Consider the following 25,758-nt stretch of genomic DNA (forward strand, 5'->3'; position numbering starts at 1 on the left):
GTTCGGGTTATCGCTTCTCGGCCTTTTGGCTAAGATCAAGTGTAGTATCTGTTCTTATCAGTTTAATATCTGATACGTCCCCTATCTGGGGACCATATATTAAATGGATTTTTAGAACAGGGAGATGGAAATAGAGCTTGCTCTGTCCACTCCACGCATTGACCTGGTATTGCAGTATTTCCAGGACCGGTGCACCCTTTCCTTATGTGTTGACTAAAAGCAGATTCCAAAAGTGTTTTTTGTCTTTGCTATTGTTTCTGTCTTTCTGAAGGGATCTCCCCTTTTAATCCCATTATTTCAACACCTGTTGGACAATGCATGAGTGATAATGAGCTCATTGATTAAATGCAATTAATGAATAGATTGCCACCTCTTGTTGTGTGTCGTCTGTGTTTCTGTGTTTCCGGCATTTCACATTGGAACACCTCATTCACCTTCCTTGTCTTCTCTCCGCCCTCCCTTTTAGGTAAGTTAAAGAGCTGCACCTGAGCCAGCCACTGATTGATTGATTGATTGATTGATTGATTGATTGATTGATTGATTGATTGATTGATTGATGCAGCACAACAGTCAAATAGTGGAGTGGAGTAGGGGAACAGCAAACAGCCAATAAAGCAGCCCGCCCGCTCGCCTGCCCGCCACAATGGACCTACCTGTGTACACTAGATGGATGTGATGGAATGTACTGTCGTCCCTACATTTCAAGAAGAAGTAAGAATTGCAGTTGCAACAAAGCCTTGCTTGCCTACAAAGAGAGCAGCAATTTGGATTTGTTACTATGTTACCTAGAAGAATAACAAACTGTGCAAGGATGGAGGTTGTAGGAGCAAGGAGAAGTTGTCTGTAAAGTTGGTGGATGCCTATTTTCCATTTTGCAGTCCCTTGTCTCCCTCTTGTGGCCTCCTGGAGGCAACTAGCTGTGCAAAAAAAAGACAGCCTGGCGGCCGGCTGTTGCAGTGTTGCCCTCTCAGGCAACACTGAGTGACTGACTGAGCCTCACCGTCTTATATAAAGTTCAGACGGAACTTTGCACGTGTCATAGTGGAGCCCTCAGGATTCCAGAGCCAGCTTTCTGACATCATAATGGGGCCTCAGAGATAAAAGCCTGGGCCCAGGCAGTGTTGGTCAGTGCTGCTCAGCAGGCAGCACTGGACTGGACTGGATTACAGCTGATACAAGGTGTGAAGGAACAAGGGGTGGCTGTGGGCATGCACTTGCTGCCGCTGCCAGTGTTTATCTGCATGGCAGCAGGGCATTTGGGCGTTGCCAGGAAGGCGTTTTTATGTAGATTCCTCCTCTTTCAGCACTGCATTGTGGTGCAAGCAAAAGAAGCAAATCCTGTCTGGCTTCCTCTCCGGCCTTTATTCACCTCCCGTGTAGCTGTGAGTGTGTGAGCCTGCAGGGCCCCATGGAATTGCCTAGAAGTAGGCTGAATCGCTGCAAGGGCTGAACAGCGGTATCGGGCAGGCTCGGGCAACGCGCGGCCCGTTCGGGTTATCGCTTCTCGGCCTTTTGGCTAAGATCAAGTGTAGTATCTGTTCTTATCAGTTTAATATCTGATACGTCCCCTATCTGGGGACCATATATTAAATGGATTTTTAGAACAGGGAGATGGAAATAGAGCTTGCTCTGTCCACTCCACGCATTGACCTGGTATTGCAGTATTTCCAGGACCGGTGCACCCTTTCCTTATGTGTTGACTAAAAGCAGATTCCAAAAGTGTTTTTTGTCTTTGCTATTGTTTCTGTCTTTCTGAAGGGATCTCCCCTTTTAATCCCATTATTTCAACACCTGTTGGACAATGCATGAGTGATAATGAGCTCATTGATTAAATGCAATTAATGAATAGATTGCCACCTCTTGTTGTGTGTCGTCTGTGTTTCTGTGTTTCCGGCATTTCACATTAAAACACCTCATTCACCTTCCTTGTCTTCTCTCCGCCCTCCCTTTTAGGTAAGTTAAAGAGCTGCACCTGAGCCAGCCACTGATTGATTGATTGATTGATTGATTGATTGATTGATTGATTGATTGATTGATTGATTGATTGATGCAGCACAACAGTCAAATAGTGGAGTGGAGTAGGGGAACAGCAAACAGCCAATAAAGCAGCCCGCCCGCTCGCCTGCCCGCCACAATGGACCTACCTGTGTACACTAGATGGATGTGATGGAATGTACTGTCGTCCCTACATTTCAAGAAGAAGTAAGAATTGCAGTTGCAACAAAGCCTTGCTTGCCTACAAAGAGAGCAGCAATTTGGATTTGTTACTATGTTACCTAGAAGAATAACAAACTGTGCAAGGATGGAGGTTGTAGGAGCAAGGAGAAGTTGTCTGTAAAGTTGGTGGATGCCTATTTTCCATTTTGCAGTCCCTTGTCTCCCTCTTGTGGCCTCCTGGAGGCAACTAGCTGTGCAAAAAAAAGACAGCCTGGCGGCCGGCTGTTGCAGTGTTGCCCTCTCAGGCAACACTGAGTGACTGACTGAGCCTCACCGTCTTATATAAAGTTCAGACGGAACTTTGCACGTGTCATAGTGGAGCCCTCAGGATTCCAGAGCCAGCTTTCTGACATCATAATGGGGCCTCAGAGATAAAAGCCTGGGCCCAGGCAGTGTTGGTCAGTGCTGCTCAGCAGGCAGCACTGGACTGGACTGGATTACAGCTGATACAAGGTGTGAAGGAACAAGGGGTGGCTGTGGGCATGCACTTGCTGCCGCTGCCAGTGTTTATCTGCATGGCAGCAGGGCATTTGGGCGTTGCCAGGAAGGCGTTTTTATGTCGATTCCTCCTCTTTCAGCACTGCATTGTGGTGCAAGCAAAAGAAGCAAATCCTGTCTGGCTTCCTCTCCGGCCTTTATTCACCTCCCGTGTAGCTGTGAGTGTGTGAGCCTGCAGGGCCCCATGGAATTGCCTAGAAGTAGGCTGAATCGCTGCAAGGGCTGAACAGCAGTATCGGGCAGGCTCGGGCAACGCGCGGCCCGTTCGGGTTATCGCTTCTCGGCCTTTTGGCTAAGATCAAGTGTAGTATCTGTTCTTATCAGTTTAATATCTGATACGTCCCCTATCTGGGGACCATATATTAAATGGATTTTTAGAACAGGGAGATGGAAATAGAGCTTGCTCTGTCCACTCCACGCATTGACCTGGTATTGCAGTATTTCCAGGACCGGTGCACCCTTTCCTTATGTGTTGACTAAAAGCAGATTCCAAAAGTGTTTTTTGTCTTTGCTATTGTTTCTGTCTTTCTGAAGGGATCTCCCCTTTTAATCCCATTATTTCAACACCTGTTGGACAATGCATGAGTGATAATGAGCTCATTGATTAAATGCAATTAATGAATAGATTGCCACCTCTTGTTGTGTGTCGTCTGTGTTTCTGTGTTTCCGGCATTTCACATTGGAACACCTCATTCACCTTCCTTGTCTTCTCTCCGCCCTCCCTTTTAGGTAAGTTAAAGAGCTGCACCTGAGCCAGCCACTGATTGATTGATTGATTGATTGATTGATTGATGCAGCACAACAGTCAAATAGTGGAGTGGAGTAGGGGAACAGCAAACAGCCAATAAAGCAGCCCGCCCGCTCGCCTGCCCGCCACAATGGACCTACCTGTGTACACTAGATGGATGTGATGGAATGTACTGTCGTCCCTACATTTCAAGAAGAAGTAAGAATTGCAGTTGCAACAAAGCCTTGCTTGCCTACAAAGAGAGCAGCAATTTGGATTTGTTACTATGTTACCTAGAAGAATAACAAACTGTGCAAGGATGGAGGTTGTAGGAGCAAGGAGAAGTTGTCTGTAAAGTTGGTGGATGCCTATTTTCCATTTTGCAGTCCCTTGTCTCCCTCTTGTGGCCTCCTGGAGGCAACTAGCTGTGCAAAAAAAAGACAGCCTGGCGGCCGGCTGTTGCAGTGTTGCCCTCTCAGGCAACACTGAGTGACTGACTGAGCCTCACCGTCTTATATAAAGTTCAGACGGAACTTTGCACGTGTCATAGTGGAGCCCTCAGGATTCCAGAGCCAGCTTTCTGACATCATAATGGGGCCTCAGAGATAAAAGCCTGGGCCCAGGCAGTGTTGGTCAGTGCTGCTCAGCAGGCAGCACTGGACTGGACTGGATTACAGCTGATACAAGGTGTGAAGGAACAAGGGGTGGCTGTGGGCATGCACTTGCTGCCGCTGCCAGTGTTTATCTGCATGGCAGCAGGGCATTTGGGCGTTGCCAGGAAGGCGTTTTTATGTAGATTCCTCCTCTTTCAGCACTGCATTGTGGTGCAAGCAAAAGAAGCAAATCCTGTCTGGCTTCCTCTCCGGCCTTTATTCACCTCCCGTGTAGCTGTGAGTGTGTGAGCCTGCAGGGCCCCATGGAATTGCCTAGAAGTAGGCTGAATCGCTGCAAGGGCTGAACAGCAGTATCGGGCAGGCTCGGGCAACGCGCGGCCCGTTCGGGTTATCGCTTCTCGGCCTTTTGGCTAAGATCAAGTGTAGTATCTGTTCTTATCAGTTTAATATCTGATACGTCCCCTATCTGGGGACCATATATTAAATGGATTTTTAGAACAGGGAGATGGAAATAGAGCTTGCTCTGTCCACTCCACGCATTGACCTGGTATTGCAGTATTTCCAGGACCGGTGCACCCTTTCCTTATGTGTTGACTAAAAGCAGATTCCAAAAGTGTTTTTTGTCTTTGCTATTGTTTCTGTCTTTCTGAAGGGATCTCCCCTTTTAATCCCATTATTTCAACACCTGTTGGACAATGCATGAGTGATAATGAGCTCATTGATTAAATGCAATTAATGAATAGATTGCCACCTCTTGTTGTGTGTCGTCTGTGTTTCTGTGTTTCCGGCATTTCACATTGGAACACCTCATTCACCTTCCTTGTCTTCTCTCCGCCCTCCCTTTTAGGTAAGTTAAAGAGCTGCACCTGAGCCAGCCACTGATTGATTGATTGATTGATTGATTGATTGATTGATTGATTGATTGATGCAGCACAACAGTCAAATAGTGGAGTGGAGTAGGGGAACAGCAAACAGCCAATAAAGCAGCCCGCCCGCTCGCCTGCCCGCCACAATGGACCTACCTGTGTACACTAGATGGATGTGATGGAATGTACTGTCGTCCCTACATTTCAAGAAGTAAGAATTGCAGTTGCAACAAAGCCTTGCTTGCCTACAAAGAGAGCAGCAATTTGGATTTGTTACTATGTTACCTAGAAGAATAACAAACTGTGCAAGGATGGAGGTTGTAGGAGCAAGGAGAAGTTGTCTGTAAAGTTGGTGGATGCCTATTTTCCATTTTGCAGTCCCTTGTCTCCCTCTTGTGGCCTCCTGGAGGCAACTAGCTGTGCAAAAAAAAGACAGCCTGGCGGCCGGCTGTTGCAGTGTTGCCCTCTCAGGCAACACTGAGTGACTGACTGAGCCTCACCGTCTTATATAAAGTTCAGACGGAACTTTGCACGTGTCATAGTGGAGCCCTCAGGATTCCAGAGCCAGCTTTCTGACATCATAATGGGGCCTCAGAGATAAAAGCCTGGGCCCAGGCAGTGTTGGTCAGTGCTGCTCAGCAGGCAGCACTGGACTGGACTGGATTACAGCTGATACAAGGTGTGAAGGAACAAGGGGTGGCTGTGGGCATGCACTTGCTGCCGCTGCCAGTGTTCATCTGCATGGCAGCAGGGCATTTGGGCGTTGCCAGGAAGGCGTTTTTATGTAGATTCCTCCTCTTTCAGCACTGCATTGTGGTGCAAGCAAAAGAAGCAAATCCTGTCTGGCTTCCTCTCCGGCCTTTATTCACCTCCCGTGTAGCTGTGAGTGTGTGAGCCTGCAGGGCCCCATGGAATTGCCTAGAAGTAGGCTGAATCGCTGCAAGGGCTGAACAGCAGTATCGGGCAGGCTCGGGCAACGCGCGGCCCGTTCGGGTTATCGCTTCTCGGCCTTTTGGCTAAGATCAAGTGTAGTATCTGTTCTTATCAGTTTAATATCTGATACGTCCCCTATCTGGGGACCATATATTAAATGGATTTTTAGAACAGGGAGATGGAAATAGAGCTTGCTCTGTCTACTACACGCATTGACCTGGTATTGCAGTATTTCCAGGACCGGTGCACCCTTTCCTTATGTGTTGACTAAAAGCAGATTCCAAAAGTGTTTTTTGTCTTTGCTATTGTTTCTGTCTTTCTGAAGGGATCTCCCCTTTTAATCCCATTATTTCAACACCTGTTGGACAATGCATGAGTGATAATGAGCTCATTGATTAAATGCAATTAATGAATAGATTGCCACCTCTTGTTGTGTGTCGTCTGTGTTTCTGTGTTTCCGGCATTTCACATTGGAACACCTCATTCACCTTCCTTGTCTTCTCTCCGCCCTCCCTTTTAGGTAAGTTAAAGAGCTGCACCTGAGCCAGCCACTGATTGATTGATTGATTGATTGATTGATTGATTGATTGATTGATTGATTGATGCAGCACAACAGTCAAATAGTGGAGTGGAGTAGGGGAACAGCAAACAGCCAATAAAGCAGCCCGCCCGCTCGCCTGCCCGCCACAATGGACCTACCTGTGTACACTAGATGGATGTGATGGAATGTACTGTCGTCCCTACATTTCAAGAAGAAGTAAGAATTGCAGTTGCAACAAAGCCTTGCTTGCCTACAAAGAGAGCAGCAATTTGGATTTGTTACTATGTTACCTAGAAGAATAACAAACTGTGCAAGGATGGAGGTTGTAGGAGCAAGGAGAAGTTGTCTGTAAAGTTGGTGGATGCCTATTTTCCATTTTGCAGTCCCTTGTCTCCCTCTTGTGGCCTCCTGGAGGCAACTAGCTGTGCAAAAAAAAGACAGCCTGGCGGCCGGCTGTTGCAGTGTTGCCCTCTCAGGCAACACTGAGTGACTGACTGAGCCTCACCGTCTTATATAAAGTTCAGACGGAACTTTGCACGTGTCATAGTGGAGCCCTCAGGATTCCAGAGCCAGCTTTCTGACATCATAATGGGGCCTCAGAGATAAAAGCCTGGGCCCAGGCAGTGTTGGTCAGTGCTGCTCAGCAGGCAGCACTGGACTGGACTGGATTACAGCTGATACAAGGTGTGAAGGAACAAGGGGTGGCTGTGGGCATGCACTTGCTGCCGCTGCCAGTGTTTATCTGCATGGCAGCAGGGCATTTGGGCGTTGCCAGGAAGGCGTTTTTATGTAGATTCCTCCTCTTTCAGCACTGCATTGTGGTGCAAGCAAAAGAAGCAAATCCTGTCTGGCTTCCTCTCCGGCCTTTATTCACCTCCCGTGTAGCTGTGAGTGTGTGAGCCTGCAGGGCCCCATGGAATTGCCTAGAAGTAGGCTGAATCGCTGCAAGGGCTGAACAGCAGTATCGGGCAGGCTCGGGCAACGCGCGGCCCGTTCGGGTTATCGCTTCTCGGCCTTTTGGCTAAGATCAAGTGTAGTATCTGTTCTTATCAGTTTAATATCTGATACGTCCCCTATCTGGGGACCATATATTAAATGGATTTTTAGAACAGGGAGATGGAAATAGAGCTTGCTCTGTCCACTCCACGCATTGACCTGGTATTGCAGTATTTCCAGGACCGGTGCACCCTTTCCTTATGTGTTGACTAAAAGCAGATTCCAAAAGTGTTTTTTGTCTTTGCTATTGTTTCTGTCTTTCTGAAGGGATCTCCCCTTTTAATCCCATTATTTCAACACCTGTTGGACAATGCATGAGTGATAATGAGCTCATTGATTAAATGCAATTAATGAATAGATTGCCACCTCTTGTTGTGTGTCGTCTGTGTTTCTGTGTTTCCGGCATTTCACATTGGAACACCTCATTCACCTTCCTTGTCTTCTCTCCGCCCTCCCTTTTAGGTAAGTTAAAGAGCTGCACCTGAGCCAGCCACTGATTGATTGATTGATTGATTGATTGATTGATTGATTGATTGATTGATTGATTGATGCAGCACAACAGTCAAATAGTGGAGTGGAGTAGGGGAACAGCAAACAGCCAATAAAGCAGCCCGCCCGCTCGCCTGCCCGCCACAATGGACCTACCTGTGTACACTAGATGGATGTGATGGAATGTACTGTCGTCCCTACATTTCAAGAAGAAGTAAGAATTGCAGTTGCAACAAAGCCTTGCTTGCCTACAAAGAGAGCAGCAATTTGGATTTGTTACTATGTTACCTAGAAGAATAACAAACTGTGCAAGGATGGAGGTTGTAGGAGCAAGGAGAAGTTGTCTGTAAAGTTGGTGGATGCCTATTTTCCATTTTGCAGTCCCTTGTCTCCCTCTTGTGGCCTCCTGGAGGCAACTAGCTGTGCAAAAAAAAGACAGCCTGGCGGCCGGCTGTTGCAGTGTTGCCCTCTCAGGCAACACTGAGTGACTGACTGAGCCTCACCGTCTTATATAAAGTTCAGACGGAACTTTGCACGTGTCATAGTGGAGCCCTCAGGATTCCAGAGCCAGCTTTCTGACATCATAATGGGGCCTCAGAGATAAAAGCCTGGGCCCAGGCAGTGTTGGTCAGTGCTGCTCAGCAGGCAGCACTGGACTGGACTGGATTACAGCTGATACAAGGTGTGAAGGAACAAGGGGTGGCTGTGGGCATGCACTTGCTGCCGCTGCCAGTGTTTATCTGCATGGCAGCAGGGCATTTGGGCGTTGCCAGGAAGGCGTTTTTATGTAGATTCCTCCTCTTTCAGCACTGCATTGTGGTGCAAGCAAAAGAAGCAAATCCTGTCTGGCTTCCTCTCCGGCCTTTATTCACCTCCCGTGTAGCTGTGAGTGTGTGAGCCTGCAGGGCCCCATGGAATTGCCTAGAAGTAGGCTGAATCGCTGCAAGGGCTGAACAGCAGTATCGGGCAGGCTCGGGCAACGCGCGGCCCGTTCGGGTTATCGCTTCTCGGCCTTTTGGCTAAGATCAAGTGTAGTATCTGTTCTTATCAGTTTAATATCTGATACGTCCCCTATCTGGGGACCATATATTAAATGGATTTTTAGAACAGGGAGATGGAAATAGAGCTTGCTCTGTCCACTCCACGCATTGACCTGGTATTGCAGTATTTCCAGGACCGGTGCACCCTTTCCTTATGTGTTGACTAAAAGCAGATTCCAAAAGTGTTTTTTGTCTTTGCTATTGTTTCTGTCTTTCTGAAGGGATCTCCCCTTTTAATCCCATTATTTCAACACCTGTTGGACAATGCATGAGTGATAATGAGCTCATTGATTAAATGCAATTAATGAATAGATTGCCACCTCTTGTTGTGTGTCGTCTGTGTTTCTGTGTTTCCGGCATTTCACATTGGAACACCTCATTCACCTTCCTTGTCTTCTCTCCGCCCTCCCTTTTAGGTAAGTTAAAGAGCTGCACCTGAGCCAGCCACTGATTGATTGATTGATTGATTGATTGATTGATTGATTGATTGATTGATTGATTGATGCAGCACAACAGTCAAATAGTGGAGTGGAGTAGGGGAACAGCAAACAGCCAATAAAGCAGCCCGCCCGCTCGCCTGCCCGCCACAATGGACCTACCTGTGTACACTAGATGGATGTGATGGAATGTACTGTCGTCCCTACATTTCAAGAAGAAGTAAGAATTGCAGTTGCAACAAAGCCTTGCTTGCCTACAAAGAGAGCAGCAATTTGGATTTGTTACTATGTTACCTAGAAGAATAACAAACTGTGCAAGGATGGAGGTTGTAGGAGCAAGGAGAAGTTGTCTGTAAAGTTGGTGGATGCCTATTTTCCATTTTGCAGTCCCTTGTCTCCCTCTTGTGGCCTCCTGGAGGCAACTAGCTGTGCAAAAAAAAGACAGCCTGGCGGCCGGCTGTTGCAGTGTTGCCCTCTCAGGCAACACTGAGTGACTGACTGAGCCTCACCGTCTTATATAAAGTTCAGACGGAACTTTGCACGTGTCATAGTGGAGCCCTCAGGATTCCAGAGCCAGCTTTCTGACATCATAATGGGGCCTCAGAGATAAAAGCCTGGGCCCAGGCAGTGTTGGTCAGTGCTGCTCAGCAGGCAGCACTGGACTGGACTGGATTACAGCTGATACAAGGTGTGAAGGAACAAGGGGTGGCTGTGGGCATGCACTTGCTGCCGCTGCCAGTGTTTATCTGCATGGCAGCAGGGCATTTGGGCGTTGCCAGGAAGGCGTTTTTATGTAGATTCCTCCTCTTTCAGCACTGCATTGTGGTGCAAGCAAAAGAAGCAAATCCTGTCTGGCTTCCTCTCCGGCCTTTATTCACCTCCCGTGTAGCTGTGAGTGTGTGAGCCTGCAGGGCCCCATGGAATTGCCTAGAAGTAGGCTGAATCGCTGCAAGGGCTGAACAGCAGTATCGGGCAGGCTCGGGCAACGCGCGGCCCGTTCGGGTTATCGCTTCTCGGCCTTTTGGCTAAGATCAAGTGTAGTATCTGTTCTTATCAGTTTAATATCTGATACGTCCCCTATCTGGGGACCATATATTAAATGGATTTTTAGAACAGGGAGATGGAAATAGAGCTTGCTCTGTCCACTCCACGCATTGACCTGGTATTGCAGTATTTCCAGGACCGGTGCACCCTTTCCTTATGTGTTGACTAAAAGCAGATTCCAAAAGTGTTTTTTGTCTTTGCTATTGTTTCTGTCTTTCTGAAGGGATCTCCCCTTTTAATCCCATTATTTCAACACCTGTTGGACAATGCATGAGTGATAATGAGCTCATTGATTAAATGCAATTAATGAATAGATTGCCACCTCTTGTTGTGTGTCGTCTGTGTTTCTGTGTTTCCGGCATTTCACATTGGAACACCTCATTCACCTTCCTTGTCTTCTCTCCGCCCTCCCTTTTAGGTAAGTTAAAGAGCTGCACCTGAGCCAGCCACTGATTGATTGATTGATTGATTGATTGATTGATTGATTGATTGATGCAGCACAACAGTCAAATAGTGGAGTGGAGTAGGGGAACAGCAAACAGCCAATAAAGCAGCCCGCCCGCTCGCCTGCCCGCCACAATGGACCTACCTGTGTACACTAGATGGATGTGATGGAATGTACTGTCGTCCCTACATTTCAAGAAGAAGTAAGAATTGCAGTTGCAACAAAGCCTTGCTTGCCTACAAAGAGAGCAGCAATTTGGATTTGTTACTATGTTACCTAGAAGAATAACAAACTGTGCAAGGATGGAGGTTGTAGGACCAAGGAGAAGTTGTCTGTAAAGTTGGAGGATGCCTTTTTTCCATTTTGCAGTCCCTTGTCTCCCTCTTGTGGCCTCCTGGAGGCAACTAGCTGTGCAAAAAAAAGACAGCCTGGCGGCCGGCTGTTGCAGTGTTGCCCTCTCAGGCAACACTGAGTGACTGACTGAGCCTCACCGTCTTATATAAAGTTCAGACGGAACTTTGCACGTGTCATAGTGGAGCCCTCAGGATTCCAGAGCCAGCTTTCTGACATAATAATGGGGCCTCAGAGATAAAAGCCTGGGCCCAGGCAGTGTTGGTCAGTGCTGCTCAGCAGGCAGCACTGGACTGGACTGGATTACAGCTGATACAAGGTGTGAAGGAACAAGGGGTGGCTGTGGGCATGCACTTGCTGCCGCTGCCAGTGTTTATCTGCATGGCAGCAGGGCATTTGGGCGTTGCCAGGAAGGCGTTTTTATGTAGATTCCTCCTCTTTCAGCACTGCATTGTGGTGCAAGCAAAAGAAGCAAATCCTGTCTGGCTTCCTCTCCGGCCTTTATTCACCTCCCGTGTAGCTGTGAGTGTGTGAGCCTGCAGGGCCCCATGGAATTGCCTAGAAGTAGGCTGAATCGCTGCAAGGGCTGAACAGCAGTATCGGGCAGGCTCGGGCAACGCGCGGCCCGTTCGGGTTATCGCTTCTCGGCCTTTTGGCTAAGATCAAGTGTAGTATCTGTTCTTATCAGTTTAATATCTGATACGTCCCCTATCTGGGGACCATATATTAAATGGATTTTTAGAACAGGGAGATGGAAATAGAGCTTGCTCTGTCCACTCCACGCATTGACCTGGTATTGCAGTATTTCCAGGACCGGTGCACCCTTTCCTTATGTGTTGACTAAAAGCAGATTCCAAAAGTGTTTTTTGTCTTTGCTATTGTTTCTGTCTTTCTGAAGGGATCTCCCCTTTTAATCCCATTATTTCAACACCTGTTGGACAATGCATGAGTGATAATGAGCTCATTGATTAAATGCAATTAATGAATAGATTGCCACCTCTTGTTGTGTGTCGTCTGTGTTTCTGTGTTTCCGGCATTTCACATTGGAACACCTCATTCACCTTCCTTGTCTTCTCTCCGCCCTCCCTTTTAGGTAAGTTAAAGAGCTGCACCTGAGCCAGCCACTGATTGATTGATTGATTGATTGATTGATTGATTGATTGATTGATTGATTGATTGATTGATTGATTGATGCAGCACAACAGTCAAATAGTGGAGTGGAGTAGGGGAACAGCAAACAGCCAATAAAGCAGCCCGCCCGCTCGCCTGCCCGCCACAATGGACCTACCTGTGTACACTAGATGGATGTGATGGAATGTACTGTCGTCCCTACATTTCAAGAAGAAGTAAGAATTGCAGTTGCAACAAAGCCTTGCTTGCCTACAAAGAGAGCAGCAATTTGGATTTGTTACTATGTTACCTAGAAGAATAACAAACTGTGCAAGGATGGAGGTTGTAGGAGCAAGGAGAAGTTGTCTGTAAAGTTGGTGGATGCCTATTTTCCATTTTGCAGTCCCTTGTCTCCCTCTTGTGGCCTCCTGGAGGCAACTAGCTGTGCAAAAAAAAGACAGCCTGGCGGCCGGCTGTTGCAGTGTTGCCCTCTCAGGCAACACTGAGTGACTGACTGAGCCTCACCGTCTTATATAAAGTTCAGACGGAACTTTGCACGTGTCATAGTGGAGCCCTCAGGATTCCAGAGCCAGCTTTCTGACATCATAATGGGGCCTCAGAGATAAAAGCCTGGGCCCAGGCAGTGTTGGTCAGTGCTGCTCAGCAGGCAGCACTGGACTGGACTGGATTACAGCTGATACAAGGTGTGAAGGAACAAGGGGTGGCTGTGGGCATGCACTTGCTGCCGCTGCCAGTGTTTATCTGCATGGCAGCAGGGCATTTGGGCGTTGCCAGGAAGGCGTTTTTATGTAGATTCCTCCTCTTTCAACACTGCATTGTGGTGCAAGCAAAAGAAGCAAATCCTGTCTGGCTTCCTCTCCGGCCTTTATTCACCTCCCGTGTAGCTGTGAGTGTGTGAGCCTGCAGGGCCCCATGGAATTGCCTAGAAGTAGGCTGAATCGCTGCAAGGGCTGAACAGCAGTATCGGGCAGGCTCGGGCAACGCGCGGCCCGTTCGGGTTATCGCTTCTCGGCCTTTTGGCTAAGATCAAGTGTAGTATCTGTTCTTATCAGTTTAATATCTGATACGTCCCCTATCTGGGGACCATATATTAAATGGATTTTTAGAACAGGGAGATGGAAATAGAGCTTGCTCTGTCCACTCCACGCATTGACCTGGTATTGCAGTATTTCCAGGACCGGTGCACCCTTTCCTTATGTGTTGACTAAAAGCAGATTCCAAAAGTGTTTTTTGTCTTTGCTATTGTTTCTGTCTTTCTGAAGGGATCTCCCCTTTTAATCCCATTATTTCAACACCTGTTGGACAATGCATGAGTGATAATGAGCTCATTGATTAAATGCAATTAATGAATAGATTGCCACCTCTTGTTGTGTGTCGTCTGTGTTTCTGTGTTTCCGGCATTTCACATTGGAACACCTCATTCACCTTCCTTGTCTTCTCTCCGCCCTCCCTTTTAGGTAAGTTAAAGAGCTGCACCTGAGCCAGCCACTGATTGATTGATTGATTGATTGATTGATTGATTGATTGATTGATGCAGCACAACAGTCAAATAGTGGAGTGGAGTAGGGGAACAGCAAACAGCCAATAAAGCAGCCCGCCCGCTCGCCTGCCCGCCACAATGGACCTACCTGTGTACACTAGATGGATGTGATGGAATGTACTGTCGTCCCTACATTTCAAGAAGAAGTAAGAATTGCAGTTGCAACAAAGCCTTGCTTGCCTACAAAGAGAGCAGCAATTTGGATTTGTTACTATGTTACCTAGAAGAATAACAAACTGTGCAAGGATGGAGGTTGTAGGAGCAAGGAGAAGTTGTCTGTAAAGTTGGTGGATGCCTATTTTCCATTTTGCAGTCCCTTGTCTCCCTCTTGTGGCCTCCTGGAGGCAACTAGCTGTGCAAAAAAAAGACAGCCTGGCGGCCGGCTGTTGCAGTGTTGCCCTCTCAGGCAACACTGAGTGACTGACTGAGCCTCACCGTCTTATATAAAGTTCAGACGGAACTTTGCACGTGTCATAGTGGAGCCCTCAGGATTCCAGAGCCAGCTTTCTGACATCATAATGGGGCCTCAGAGATAAAAGCCTGGGCCCAGGCAGTGTTGGTCAGTGCTGCTCAGCAGGCAGCACTGGACTGGACTGGATTACAGCTGATACAAGGTGTGAAGGAACAAGGGGTGGCTGTGGGCATGCACTTGCTGCCGCTGCCAGTGTTTATCTGCATGGCAGCAGGGCATTTGGGCGTTGCCAGGAAGGCGTTTTTATGTAGATTCCTCCTCTTTCAGCACTGCATTGTGGTGCAAGCAAAAGAAGCAAATCCTGTCTGGCTTCCTCTCCGGCCTTTATTCACCTCCCGTGTAGCTGTGAGTGTGTGAGCCTGCAGGGCCCCATGGAATTGCCTAGAAGTAGGCTGAATCGCTGCAAGGGCTGAACAGCAGTATCGGGCAGGCTCGGGCAACGCGCGGCCCGTTCGGGTTATCGCTTCTCGGCCTTTTGGCTAAGATCAAGTGTAGTATCTGTTCTTATCAGTTTAATATCTGATACGTCCCCTATCTGGGGACCATATATTAAATGGATTTTTAGAACAGGGAGATGGAAATAGAGCTTGCTCTGTCCACTCCACGCATTGACCTGGTATTGCAGTATTTCCAGGACCGGTGCACCCTTTCCTTATGTGTTGACTAAAAGCAGATTCCAAAAGTGTTTTTTGTCTTTGCTATTGTTTCTGTCTTTCTGAAGGGATCTCCCCTTTTAATCCCATTATTTCAACACCTGTTGGACAATGCATGAGTGATAATGAGCTCATTGATTAAATGCAATTAATGAATAGATTGCCACCTCTTGTTGTGTGTCGTCTGTGTTTCTGTGTTTCCGGCATTTCACATTGGAACACCTCATTCACCTTCCTTGTCTTCTCTCCGCCCTCCCTTTTAGGTAAGTTAAAGAGCTGCACCTGAGCCAGCCACTGATTGATTGATTGATTGATTGATTGATTGATTGATTGATTGATTGATTGATTGATGCAGCACAACAGTCAAATAGTGGAGTGGAGTAGGGGAACAGCAAACAGCCAATAAAGCAGCCCGCCCGCTCGCCTGCCCGCCACAATGGACCTACCTGTGTACACTAGATGGATGTGATGGAATGTACTGTCGTCCCTACATTTCAAGAAGAAGTAAGAATTGCAGTTGCAACAAAGCCTTGCTTGCCTACAAAGAGAGCAGCAATTTGGATTTGTTACTATGTTACCTAGAAGAATAACAAACTGTGCAAGGATGGAGGTTGTAGGAGCAAGGAGAAGTTGTCTGTAAAGTTGGTGGATGCCTATTTTCCATTTTGCAGTCCCTTGTCTCCCTCTTGTGGCCTCCTGGAGGCAACTAGCTGTGCAAAAAAAAGACAGCCTGGCGGCCGGCTGTTGCAGTATTGCCCTCTCAGGCAACACTGAGTGACTGACTGAGCCTCACCGTCTTATATAAAGTTCAGACGGAACTTTGCACGTGTCATAGTGGAGCCCTCAGGATTCCAGAGCCAGCTTTCTGACATCATAATGGGGCCTCAGAGATAAAAGCCTGGGCCCAGGCAGTGTTGGTCAGTGCTGCTCAGCAGGCAGCACTGGACTGGACTGGATTACAGCTGATACAAGGTGTGAAGGAACAAGGGGTGGCTGTGGGCATGCACTTGCTGCCGCTGCCAGTGTTTATCTGCATGGCAGCAGGGCATTTGGGCGTTGCCAGGAAGGCGTTTTTATGTAGATTCCTCCTCTTTCAGCACTGCATTGTGGTGCAAGCAAAAGAAGCAAATCCTGTCTGGCTTCCTCTCCGGCCTTTATTCACCTCCCGTGTAGCTGTGAGTGTGTGAGCCTGCAGGGCCCCATGGAATTGCCTAGAAGTAGGCTGAATCGCTGCAAGGGCTGAACAGCAGTATCGGGCAGGCTCGGGCAACGCGCGGCCCGTTCGGGTTATCGCTTCTCGGCCTTTTGGCTAAGATCAAGTGTAGTATCTGTTCTTATCAGTTTAATATCTGATACGTCCCCTATCTGGGGACCATATATTAAATGGATTTTTAGAACAGGGAGATGGAAATAGAGCTTGCTCTGTCCACTCCACGCATTGACCTGGTATTGCAGTATTTCCAGGACCGCTGCACCCTTTCCTTATGTGTTGACTAAAAGCAGATTCCAAAAGTGTTTTTTGTCTTTGCTATTGTTTCTGTCTTTCTGAAGGGATCTCCCCTTTTAATCCCATTATTTCAACACCTGTTGGACAATGCATGAGTGATAATGAGCTCATTGATTAAATGCAATTAATGAATAGATTGCCACCTCTTGTTGTGTGTCGTCTGTGTTTCTGTGTTTCCGGCATTTCACATTGGAACACCTCATTCACCTTCCTTGTCTTCTCTCCGCCCTCCCTTTTAGGTAAGTTAAAGAGCTGCACCTGAGCCAGCCACTGATTGATTGATTGATTGATTGATTGATTGATTGATTGATTGATTGATGCAGCACAACAGTCAAATAGTGGAGTGGAGTAGGGGAACAGCAAACAGCCAATAAAGCAGCCCGCCCGCTCGCCTGCCCGCCACAATGGACCTACCTGTGTACACTAGATGGATGTGATGGAATGTACTGTCGTCCCTACATTTCAAGAAGAAGTAAGAATTGCAGTTGCAACAAAGCCTTGCTTGCCTACAAAGAGAGCAGCAATTTGGATTTGTTACTATGTTACCTAGAAGAATAACAAACTGTGCAAGGATGGAGGTTGTAGGAGCAAGGAGAAGTTGTCTGTAAAGTTGGTGGATGCCTATTTTCCATTTTGCAGTCCCTTGTCTCCCTCTTGTGGCCTCCTGGAGGCAACTAGCTGTGCAAAAAAAAGACAGCCTGGCGGCCGGCTGTTGCAGTGTTGCCCTCTCAGGCAACACTGAGTGACTGACTGAGCCTCACCGTCTTATATAAAGTTCAGACGGAACTTTGCACGTGTCATAGTGGAGCCCTCAGGATTCCAGAGCCAGCTTTCTGACATCATAATGGGGCCTCAGAGATAAAAGCCTGGGCCCAGGCAGTGTTGGTCAGTGCTGCTCAGCAGGCAGCACTGGACTGGACTGGATTACAGCTGATACAAGGTGTGAAGGAACAAGGGGTGGCTGTGGGCATGCACTTGCTGCCGCTGCCAGTGTTTATCTGCATGGCAGCAGGGCATTTGGGCGTTGCCAGGAAGGCGTTTTTATGTAGATTCCTCCTCTTTCAGCACTGCATTGTGGTGCAAGCAAAAGAAGCAAATCCTGTCTGGCTTCCTCTCCGGCCTTTATTCACCTCCCGTGTAGCTGTGAGTGTGTGAGCCTGCAGGGCCCCATGGAATTGCCTAGAAGTAGGCTGAATCGCTGCAAGGGCTGAACAGCAGTATCGGGCAGGCTCGGGCAACGCGCGGCCCGTTCGGGTTATCGCTTCTCGGCCTTTTGGCTAAGATCAAGTGTAGTATCTGTTCTTATCAGTTTAATATCTGATACGTCCCCTATCTGGGGACCATATATTAAATGGATTTTTAGAACAGGGAGATGGAAATAGAGCTTGCTCTGTCCACTCCACGCATTGACCTGGTATTGCAGTATTTCCAGGACCGGTGCACCCTTTCCTTATGTGTTGACTAAAAGCAGATTCCAAAAGTGTTTTTTGTCTTTGCTATTGTTTCTGTCTTTCTGAAGGGATCTCCCCTTTTAATCCCATTATTTCAACACCTGTTGGACAATGCATGAGTGATAATGAGCTCATTGATTAAATGCAATTAATGAATAGATTGCCACCTCTTGTTGTGTGTCGTCTGTGTTTCTGTGTTTCCGGCATTTCACATTGGAACACCTCATTCACCTTCCTTGTCTTCTCTCCGCCCTCCCTTTTAGGTAAGTTAAAGAGCTGCACCTGAGCCAGCCACTGATTGATTGATTGATTGATTGATTGATTGATTGATTGATGCAGCACAACAGTCAAATAGTGGAGTGGAGTAGGGGAACAGCAAACAGCCAATAAAGCAGCCCGCCCGCTCGCCTGCCCGCCACAATGGACCTACCTGTGTACACTAGATGGATGTGATGGAATGTACTGTCGTCCCTACATTTCAAGAAGAAGTAAGAATTGCAGTTGCAACAAAGCCTTGCTTGCCTACAAAGAGAGCAGCAATTTGGATTTGTTACTATGTTACCTAGAAGAATAACAAACTGTGCAAGGATGGAGGTTGTAGGAGCAAGGAGAAGTTGTCTGTAAAGTTGGTGGATGCCTATTTTCCATTTTGCAGTCCCTTGTCTCCCTCTTGTGGCCTCCTGGAGGCAACTAGCTGTGCAAAAAAAAGACAGCCTGGCGGCCGGCTGTTGCAGTGTTGCCCTCTCAGGCAACACTGAGTGACTGACTGAGCCTCACCGTCTTATATAAAGTTCAGACGGAACTTTGCACGTGTCATAGTGGAGCCCTCAGGATTCCAGAGCCAGCTTTCTGACATCATAATGGGGCCTCAGAGATAAAAGCCTGGGCCCAGGCAGTGTTGGTCAGTGCTGCTCAGCAGGCAGCACTGGACTGGACTGGATTACAGCTGATACAAGGTGTGAAGGAACAAGGGGTGGCTGTGGGCATGCACTTGCTGCCGCTGCCAGTGTTTATCTGCATGGCAGCAGGGCATTTGGGCGTTGCCAGGAAGGCGTTTTTATGTAGATTCCTCCTCTTTCAGCACTGCATTGTGGTGCAAGCAAAAGAAGCAAATCCTGTCTGGCTTCCTCTCCGGCCTTTATTCACCTCCCGTGTAGCTGTGAGTGTGTGAGCCTGCAGGGCCCCATGGAATTGCCTAGAAGTAGGCTGAATCGCTGCAAGGGCTGAACAGCAGTATCGGGCAGGCTCGGGCAACGCGCGGCCCGTTCGGGTTATCGCTTCTCGGCCTTTTGGCTAAGATCAAGTGTAGTATCTGTTCTTATCAGTTTAATATCTGATACGTCCCCTATCTGGGGACCATATATTAAATGGATTTTTAGAACAGGGAGATGGAAATAGAGCTTGCTCTGTCCACTCCACGCATTGACCTGGTATTGCAGTATTTCCAGGACCGGTGCACCCTTTCCTTATGTGTTGACTAAAAGCAGATTCCAAAAGTGTTTTTTGTCTTTGCTATTGTTTCTGTCTTTCTGAAGGGATCTCCCCTTTTAATCCCATTATTTCAACACCTGTTGGACAATGCATGAGTGATAATGAGCTCATTGATTAAATGCAATTAATGAATAGATTGCCACCTCTTGTTGTGTGTCGTCTGTGTTTCTGTGTTTCCGGCATTTCACATTGGAACACCTCATTCACCTTCCTTGTCTTCTCTCCGCCCTCCCTTTTAGGTAAGTTAAAGAGCTGCACCTGAGCCAGCCACTGATTGATTGATTGATTGATTGATTGATTGATTGATTGATTGATTGATTGATTGATGCAGCACAACAGTCAAATAGTGGAGTGGAGTAGGGGAACAGCAAACAGCCAATAAAGCAGCCCGCCCGCTCGCCTGCCCGCCACAATGGACCTACCTGTGTACACTAGATGGATGTGATGGAATGTACTGTCGTCCCTACATTTCAAGAAGAAGTAAGAATTGCAGTTGCAACAAAGCCTTGCTTGCCTACAAAGAGAGCAGCAATTTGGATTTGTTACTATGTTACCTAGAAGAATAACAAACTGTGCAAGGATGGAGGTTGTAGGAGCAAGGAGAAGTTGTCTGTAAAGTTGGTGGATGCCTATTTTCCATTTTGCAGTCCCTTGTCTCCCTCTTGTGGCCTCCTGGAGGCAACTAGCTGTGCAAAAAAAAGACAGCCTGGCGGCCGGCTGTTGCAGTGTTGCCCTCTCAGGCAACACTGAGTGACTGACTGAGCCTCACCGTCTTATATAAAGTTCAGACGGAACTTTGCACGTGTCATAGTGGAGCCCTCAGGATTCCAGAGCCAGCTTTCTGACATCATAATGGGGCCTCAGAGATAAAAGCCTGGGCCCAGGCAGTGTTGGTCAGTGCTGCTCAGCAGGCAGCACTGGACTGGACTTACAGCTGATACAAGGTGTGAAGGAACAAGGGGTGGCTGTGGGCATGCACTTGCTGCCGCTGCCAGTGTTTATCTGCATGGCAGCAGGGCATTTGGGCGTTGCCAGGAAGGCGTTTTTATGTAGATTCCTCCTCTTTCAGCACTGCATTGTGGTGCAAGCAAAAGAAGCAAATCCTGTCTGGCTTCCTCTCCGGCCTTTATTCACCTCCCGTGTAGCTGTGAGTGTGTGAGCCTGCAGGGCCCCATGGAATTGCCTAGAAGTAGGCTGAATCGCTGCAAGGGCTGAACAGCAGTATCGGGCAGGCTCGGGCAACGCGCGGCCCGTTCGGGTTATCGCTTCTCGGCCTTTTGGCTAAGATCAAGTGTAGTATCTGTTCTTATCAGTTTAATATCTGATACGTCCCCTATCTGGGGACCATATATTAAATGGATTTTTAGAACAGGGAGATGGAAATAGAGCTTGCTCTGTCCACTCCACGCATTGACCTGGTATTGCAGTATTTCCAGGACCGGTGCACCCTTTCCTTATGTGTTGACTAAAAGCAGATTCCAAAAGTGTTTTTTGTCTTTGCTATTGTTTCTGTCTTTCTGAAGGGATCTCCCCTTTTAATCCCATTATTTCAACACCTGTTGGACAATGCATGAGTGATAATGAGCTCATTGATTAAATGCAATTAATGAATAGATTGCCACCTCTTGTTGTGTGTCGTCTGTGTTTCTGTGTTTCCGGCATTTCACATTGGAACACCTCATTCACCTTCCTTGTCTTCTCTCCGCCCTCCCTTTTAGGTAAGTTAAAGAGCTGCACCTGAGCCAGCCACTGATTGATTGATTGATTGATTGATTGATTGATTGATTGATTGATTGATTGATTGATGCAGCACAACAGTCAAATAGTGGAGTGGAGTAGGGGAACAGCAAACAGCCAATAAAGCAGCCCGCCCGCTCGCCTGCCCGCCACAATGGACCTACCTGTGTACACTAGATGGATGTGATGGAATGTACTGTCGTCCCTACATTTCAAGAAGAAGTAAGAATTGCAGTTGCAACAAAGCCTTGCTTGCCTACAAAGAGAGCAGCAATTTGGATTTGTTACTATGTTACCTAGAAGAATAACAAACTGTGCAAGGATGGAGGTTGTAGGAGCAAGGAGAAGTTGTCTGTAAAGTTGGTGGATGCCTATTTTCCATTTTGCAGTCCCTTGTCTCCCTCTTGTGGCCTCCTGGAGGCAACTAGCTGTGCAAAAAAAAGACAGCCTGGCGGCCGGCTGTTGCAGTGTTGCCCTCTCAGGCAACACTGAGTGACTGACTGAGCCTCACCGTCTTATATAAAGTTCAGACGGAACTTTGCACGTGTCATAGTGGAGCCCTCAGGATTCCAGAGCCGGCTTTCTGACATCATAATGGGGCCTCAGAGATAAAAGCCTGGGCCCAGGCAGTGTTGGTCAGTGCTGCTCAGCAGGCAGCACTGGACTGGACTGGATTACAGCTGATACAAGGTGTGAAGGAACAAGGGGTGGCTGTGGGCATGCACTTGCTGCCGCTGCCAGTGTTTATCTGCATGGCAGCAGGGCATTTGGGCGTTGCCAGGAAGGCGTTTTTATGTAGATTCCTCCTCTTTCAGCACTGCATTGTGGTGCAAGCAAAAGAAGCAAATCCTGTCTGGCTTCCTCTCCGGCCTTTATTCACCTCCCGTGTAGCTGTGAGTGTGTGAGCCTGCAGGGCCCCATGGAATTGCCTAGAAGTAGGCTGAATCGCTGCAAGGGCTGAACAGCAGTATCGGGCAGGCTCGGGCAACGCGCGGCCCGTTCGGGTTATCGCTTCTCGGCCTTTTGGCTAAGATCAAGTGTAGTATCTGTTCTTATCAGTTTAATATCTGATACGTCCCCTATCTGGGGACCATATATTAAATGGATTTTTAGAACAGGGAGATGGAAATAGAGCTTGCTCTGTCCACTCCACGCATTGACCTGGTATTGCAGTATTTCCAGGACCGGTGCACCCTTTCCTTATGTGTTGACTAAAAGCAGATTCCAAAAGTGTTTTTTGTCTTTGCTATTGTTTCTGTCTTTCTGAAGGGATCTCCCCTTTTAATCCCATTATTTCAACACCTGTTGGACAATGCATGAGTGATAATGAGCTCATTGATTAAATGCAATTAATGAATAGATTGCCACCTCTTGTTGTGTGTCGTCTGTGTTTCTGTGTTTCCGGCATTTCACATTGGAACACCTCATTCACCATCCTTGTCTTCTCTCCGCCCTCCCTTTTAGGTAAGTTAAAGAGCTGCACCTGAGCCAGCCACTGATTGATTGATTGATTGATTGATTGATTGATTGATTGATGCAGCACAACAGTCAAATAGTGGAGTGGAGTAGGGGAACAGCAAACAGCCAATAAAGCAGCCCGCCCGCTCGCCTGCCCGCCACAATGGACCTACCTGTGTACACTAGATGGATGTGATGGAATGTACTGTCGTCCCTACATTTCAAGAAGAAGTAAGAATTGCAGTTGCAACAAAGCCTTGCTTGCCTACAAAGAGAGCAGCAATTTGGATTTGTTACTATGTTACCTAGAAGAATAACAAACTGTGCAAGGATGGAGGTTGTAGGAGCAAGGAGAAGTTGTCTGTAAAGTTGTTGGATGCCTATTTTCCATTTTGCAGTCCCTTGTCTCCCTCTTGTGGCCTCCTGGAGGCAACTAGCTGTGCAAAAAAAAGACAGCCTGGCGGCCGGCTGTTGCAGTGTTGCCCTCTCAGGCAACACTGAGTGACTGACTGAGCCTCACCGTCTTATATAAAGTTCAGACGGAACTTTGCACGTGTCATAGTGGAGCCCTCAGGATTCCAGAGCCAGCTTTCTGACATCATAATGGGGCCTCAGAGATAAAAGCCTGGGCCCAGGCAGTGTTGGTCAGTGCTGCTCAGCAGGCAGCACTGGACTGGACTGGATTACAGCTGATACAAGGTGTGAAGGAACAAGGGGTGGCTGTGGGCATGCACTTGCTGCCGCTGCCAGTGTTTATCTGCATGGCAGCAGGGCATTTGGGCGTTGCCAGGAAGGCGTTTTTATGTAGATTCCTCCTCTTTCAGCACTGCATTGTGGTGCAAGCAAAAGAAGCAAATCCTGTCTGGCTTCCTCTCCGGCCTTTATTCACCTCCCGTGTAGCTGTGAGTGTGTGAGCCTGCAGGGCCCCATGGAATTGCCTAGAAGTAGGCTGAATCGCTGCAAGGGCTGAACAGCAGTATCGGGCAGGCTCGGGCAACGCGCGGCCCGTTCGGGTTATCGCTTCTCGGCCTTTTGGCTAAGATCAAGTGTAGTATCTGTTCTTATCAGTTTAATATCTGATACGTCCCCTATCTGGGGACCATATATTAAATGGATTTTTAGAACAGGGAGATGGAAATAGAGCTTGCTCTGTCCACTCCACGCATTGACCTGGTATTGCAGTATTTCCAGGACCGGTGCACCCTTTCCTTATGTGTTGACTAAAAGCAGATTCCAAAAGTGTTTTTTGTCTTTGCTATTGTTTCTGTCTTTCTGAAGGGATCTCCCCTTTTAATCCCATTATTTCAACACCTGTTGGACAATGCATGAGTGATAATGAGCTCATTGATTAAATGCAATTAATGAATAGATTGCCACCTCTTGTTGTGTGTCGTCTGTGTTTCTGTGTTTCCGGCATTTCACATTGGAACACCTCATTCACCTTCCTTGTCTTCTCTCCGCCCTCCCTTTTAGGTAAGTTAAAGAGCTGCACCTGAGCCAGCCACTGATTGATTGATTGATTGATTGATTGATTGATTGATTGATTGATTGATTGATTGATTGATTGATTGATTGATTGATGCAGCACAACAGTCAAATAGTGGAGTGGAGTAGGGGAACAGCAAACAGCCAATAAAGCAGCCCGCCCGCTCGCCTGCCCGCCACAATGGACCTACCTGTGTACACTAGATGGATGTGATGGAATGTACTGTCGTCCCTACATTTCAAGAAGAAGTAAGAATTGCAGTTGCAACAAAGCCTTGCTTGCCTACAAAGAGAGCAGCAATTTGGATTTGTTACTATGTTACCTAGAAGAATAACAAACTGTGCAAGGATGGAGGTTGTAGGAGCAAGGAGAAGTTGTCTGTAAAGTTGGTGGATGCCTATTTTCCATTTTGCAGTCCCTTGTCTCCCTCTTGTGGCCTCCTGGAGGCAACTAGCTGTGCAAAAAAAAGACAGCCTGGCGGCCGGCTGTTGCAGTGTTGCCCTCTCAGGCAACACTGAGTGACTGACTGAGCCTCACCGTCTTATATAAAGTTCAGACGGAACTTTGCACGTGTCATAGTGGAGCCCTCAGGATTCCAGAGCCAGCTTTCTGACATCATAATGGGGCCTCAGAGATAAAAGCCTGGGCCCAGGCAGTGTTGGTCAGTGCTGCTCAGCAGGCAGCACTGGACTGGACTGGATTACAGCTGATACAAGGTGTGAAGGAACAAGGGGTGGCTGTGGGCATGCACTTGCTGCCGCTGCCAGTGTTCATCTGCATGGCAGCAGGGCATTTGGGCGTTGCCAGGAAGGCGTTTTTATGTAGATTCCTCCTCTTTCAGCACTGCATTGTGGTGCAAGCAAAAGAAGCAAATCCTGTCTGGCTTCCTCTCCGGCCTTTATTCACCTCCCGTGTAGCTGTGAGTGTGTGAGCCTGCAGGGCCCCATGGAATTGCCTAGAAGTAGGCTGAATCGCTGCAAGGGCTGAACAGCAGTATCGGGCAGGCTCGGGCAACGCGCGGCCCGTTCGGGTTATCGCTTCTCGGCCTTTTGGCTAAGATCAAGTGTAGTATCTGTTCTTATCAGTTTAATATCTGATACGTCCCCTATCTGGGGACCATATATTAAATGGATTTTTAGAACAGGGAGATGGAAATAGAGCTTGCTCTGTCCACTCCACGCATTGACCTGGTATTGCAGTATTTCCAGGACCGGTGCACCCTTTCCTTATGTGTTGACTAAAAGCAGATTCCAAAAGTGTTTTTTGTCTTTGCTATTGTTTCTGTCTTTCTGAAGGGATCTCCCCTTTTAATCCCATTATTTCAACACCTGTTGGACAATGCATGAGTGATAATGAGCTCATTGATTAAATGCAATTAATGAATAGATTGCCACCTCTTGTTGTGTGTCGTCTGTGTTTCTGTGTTTCCGGCATTTCACATTGGAACACCTCATTCACCTTCCTTGTCTTCTCTCCGCCCTCCCTTTTAGGTAAGTTAAAGAGCTGCACCTGAGCCAGCCACTGATTGATTGATTGATTGATTGATTGATTGATTGATTGATTGATTGATTGATTGATGCAGCACAACAGTCAAATAGTGGAGTGGAGTAGGGGAACAGCAAACAGCCAATAAA

At 47.6% G+C, this 25,758-nt stretch overlaps 18 non-coding genes across 18 annotated transcripts; all 18 read left to right on the plus strand.

Moving 5' to 3' along the window:
• Positions 1–9: 9 nt before the first annotated feature.
• On the plus strand, positions 10–200 carry LOC142720713 (U2 spliceosomal RNA). Its single transcript, XR_012873486.1, has one exon. It is a non-coding gene; the product is annotated as a U2 spliceosomal RNA (small nuclear RNA).
• Positions 201–1,496: 1,296 nt separating this feature from the next.
• On the plus strand, positions 1,497–1,687 carry LOC142720716 (U2 spliceosomal RNA). The gene has a single exon (XR_012873487.1). It is a non-coding gene; the product is annotated as a U2 spliceosomal RNA (small nuclear RNA).
• Positions 1,688–2,987: 1,300 nt separating this feature from the next.
• On the plus strand, positions 2,988–3,178 carry LOC142720717 (U2 spliceosomal RNA). Its single transcript, XR_012873488.1, has one exon. It is a non-coding gene; the product is annotated as a U2 spliceosomal RNA (small nuclear RNA).
• A 1,268-nt stretch (positions 3,179–4,446) lies between these two features.
• On the plus strand, positions 4,447–4,637 carry LOC142720718 (U2 spliceosomal RNA). Its single transcript, XR_012873489.1, has one exon. It is a non-coding gene; the product is annotated as a U2 spliceosomal RNA (small nuclear RNA).
• A 1,281-nt stretch (positions 4,638–5,918) lies between these two features.
• LOC142720664 (U2 spliceosomal RNA) lies at positions 5,919–6,109 on the plus strand. The gene has a single exon (XR_012873440.1). It is a non-coding gene; the product is annotated as a U2 spliceosomal RNA (small nuclear RNA).
• A 1,288-nt stretch (positions 6,110–7,397) lies between these two features.
• LOC142720532 (U2 spliceosomal RNA) lies at positions 7,398–7,588 on the plus strand. Its single transcript, XR_012873309.1, has one exon. It is a non-coding gene; the product is annotated as a U2 spliceosomal RNA (small nuclear RNA).
• Positions 7,589–8,880: 1,292 nt separating this feature from the next.
• Positions 8,881–9,071, plus strand: LOC142720533 (U2 spliceosomal RNA). Its single transcript, XR_012873311.1, has one exon. It is a non-coding gene; the product is annotated as a U2 spliceosomal RNA (small nuclear RNA).
• Positions 9,072–10,363: 1,292 nt separating this feature from the next.
• LOC142720534 (U2 spliceosomal RNA) lies at positions 10,364–10,554 on the plus strand. The gene has a single exon (XR_012873312.1). It is a non-coding gene; the product is annotated as a U2 spliceosomal RNA (small nuclear RNA).
• Positions 10,555–11,834: 1,280 nt separating this feature from the next.
• On the plus strand, positions 11,835–12,025 carry LOC142720535 (U2 spliceosomal RNA). Its single transcript, XR_012873313.1, has one exon. It is a non-coding gene; the product is annotated as a U2 spliceosomal RNA (small nuclear RNA).
• A 1,304-nt stretch (positions 12,026–13,329) lies between these two features.
• On the plus strand, positions 13,330–13,520 carry LOC142720536 (U2 spliceosomal RNA). Its single transcript, XR_012873314.1, has one exon. It is a non-coding gene; the product is annotated as a U2 spliceosomal RNA (small nuclear RNA).
• A 1,280-nt stretch (positions 13,521–14,800) lies between these two features.
• On the plus strand, positions 14,801–14,991 carry LOC142720539 (U2 spliceosomal RNA). Its single transcript, XR_012873316.1, has one exon. It is a non-coding gene; the product is annotated as a U2 spliceosomal RNA (small nuclear RNA).
• A 1,292-nt stretch (positions 14,992–16,283) lies between these two features.
• LOC142720665 (U2 spliceosomal RNA) lies at positions 16,284–16,474 on the plus strand. The gene has a single exon (XR_012873442.1). It is a non-coding gene; the product is annotated as a U2 spliceosomal RNA (small nuclear RNA).
• Positions 16,475–17,758: 1,284 nt separating this feature from the next.
• On the plus strand, positions 17,759–17,949 carry LOC142720540 (U2 spliceosomal RNA). The gene has a single exon (XR_012873317.1). It is a non-coding gene; the product is annotated as a U2 spliceosomal RNA (small nuclear RNA).
• Positions 17,950–19,225: 1,276 nt separating this feature from the next.
• On the plus strand, positions 19,226–19,416 carry LOC142720541 (U2 spliceosomal RNA). The gene has a single exon (XR_012873318.1). It is a non-coding gene; the product is annotated as a U2 spliceosomal RNA (small nuclear RNA).
• A 1,288-nt stretch (positions 19,417–20,704) lies between these two features.
• On the plus strand, positions 20,705–20,895 carry LOC142720542 (U2 spliceosomal RNA). The gene has a single exon (XR_012873319.1). It is a non-coding gene; the product is annotated as a U2 spliceosomal RNA (small nuclear RNA).
• Positions 20,896–22,187: 1,292 nt separating this feature from the next.
• On the plus strand, positions 22,188–22,378 carry LOC142720543 (U2 spliceosomal RNA). The gene has a single exon (XR_012873320.1). It is a non-coding gene; the product is annotated as a U2 spliceosomal RNA (small nuclear RNA).
• A 1,276-nt stretch (positions 22,379–23,654) lies between these two features.
• Positions 23,655–23,845, plus strand: LOC142720544 (U2 spliceosomal RNA). Its single transcript, XR_012873322.1, has one exon. It is a non-coding gene; the product is annotated as a U2 spliceosomal RNA (small nuclear RNA).
• A 1,312-nt stretch (positions 23,846–25,157) lies between these two features.
• Positions 25,158–25,348, plus strand: LOC142720545 (U2 spliceosomal RNA). Its single transcript, XR_012873323.1, has one exon. It is a non-coding gene; the product is annotated as a U2 spliceosomal RNA (small nuclear RNA).
• Positions 25,349–25,758: the final 410 nt, after the last annotated feature.

This window comes from Rhinoderma darwinii, unplaced genomic scaffold, assembly GCF_050947455.1.
Source record: "Rhinoderma darwinii isolate aRhiDar2 unplaced genomic scaffold, aRhiDar2.hap1 Scaffold_500, whole genome shotgun sequence".
In the NCBI taxonomy this organism is placed as follows: Eukaryota; Metazoa; Chordata; class Amphibia; order Anura; family Rhinodermatidae; genus Rhinoderma; species Rhinoderma darwinii.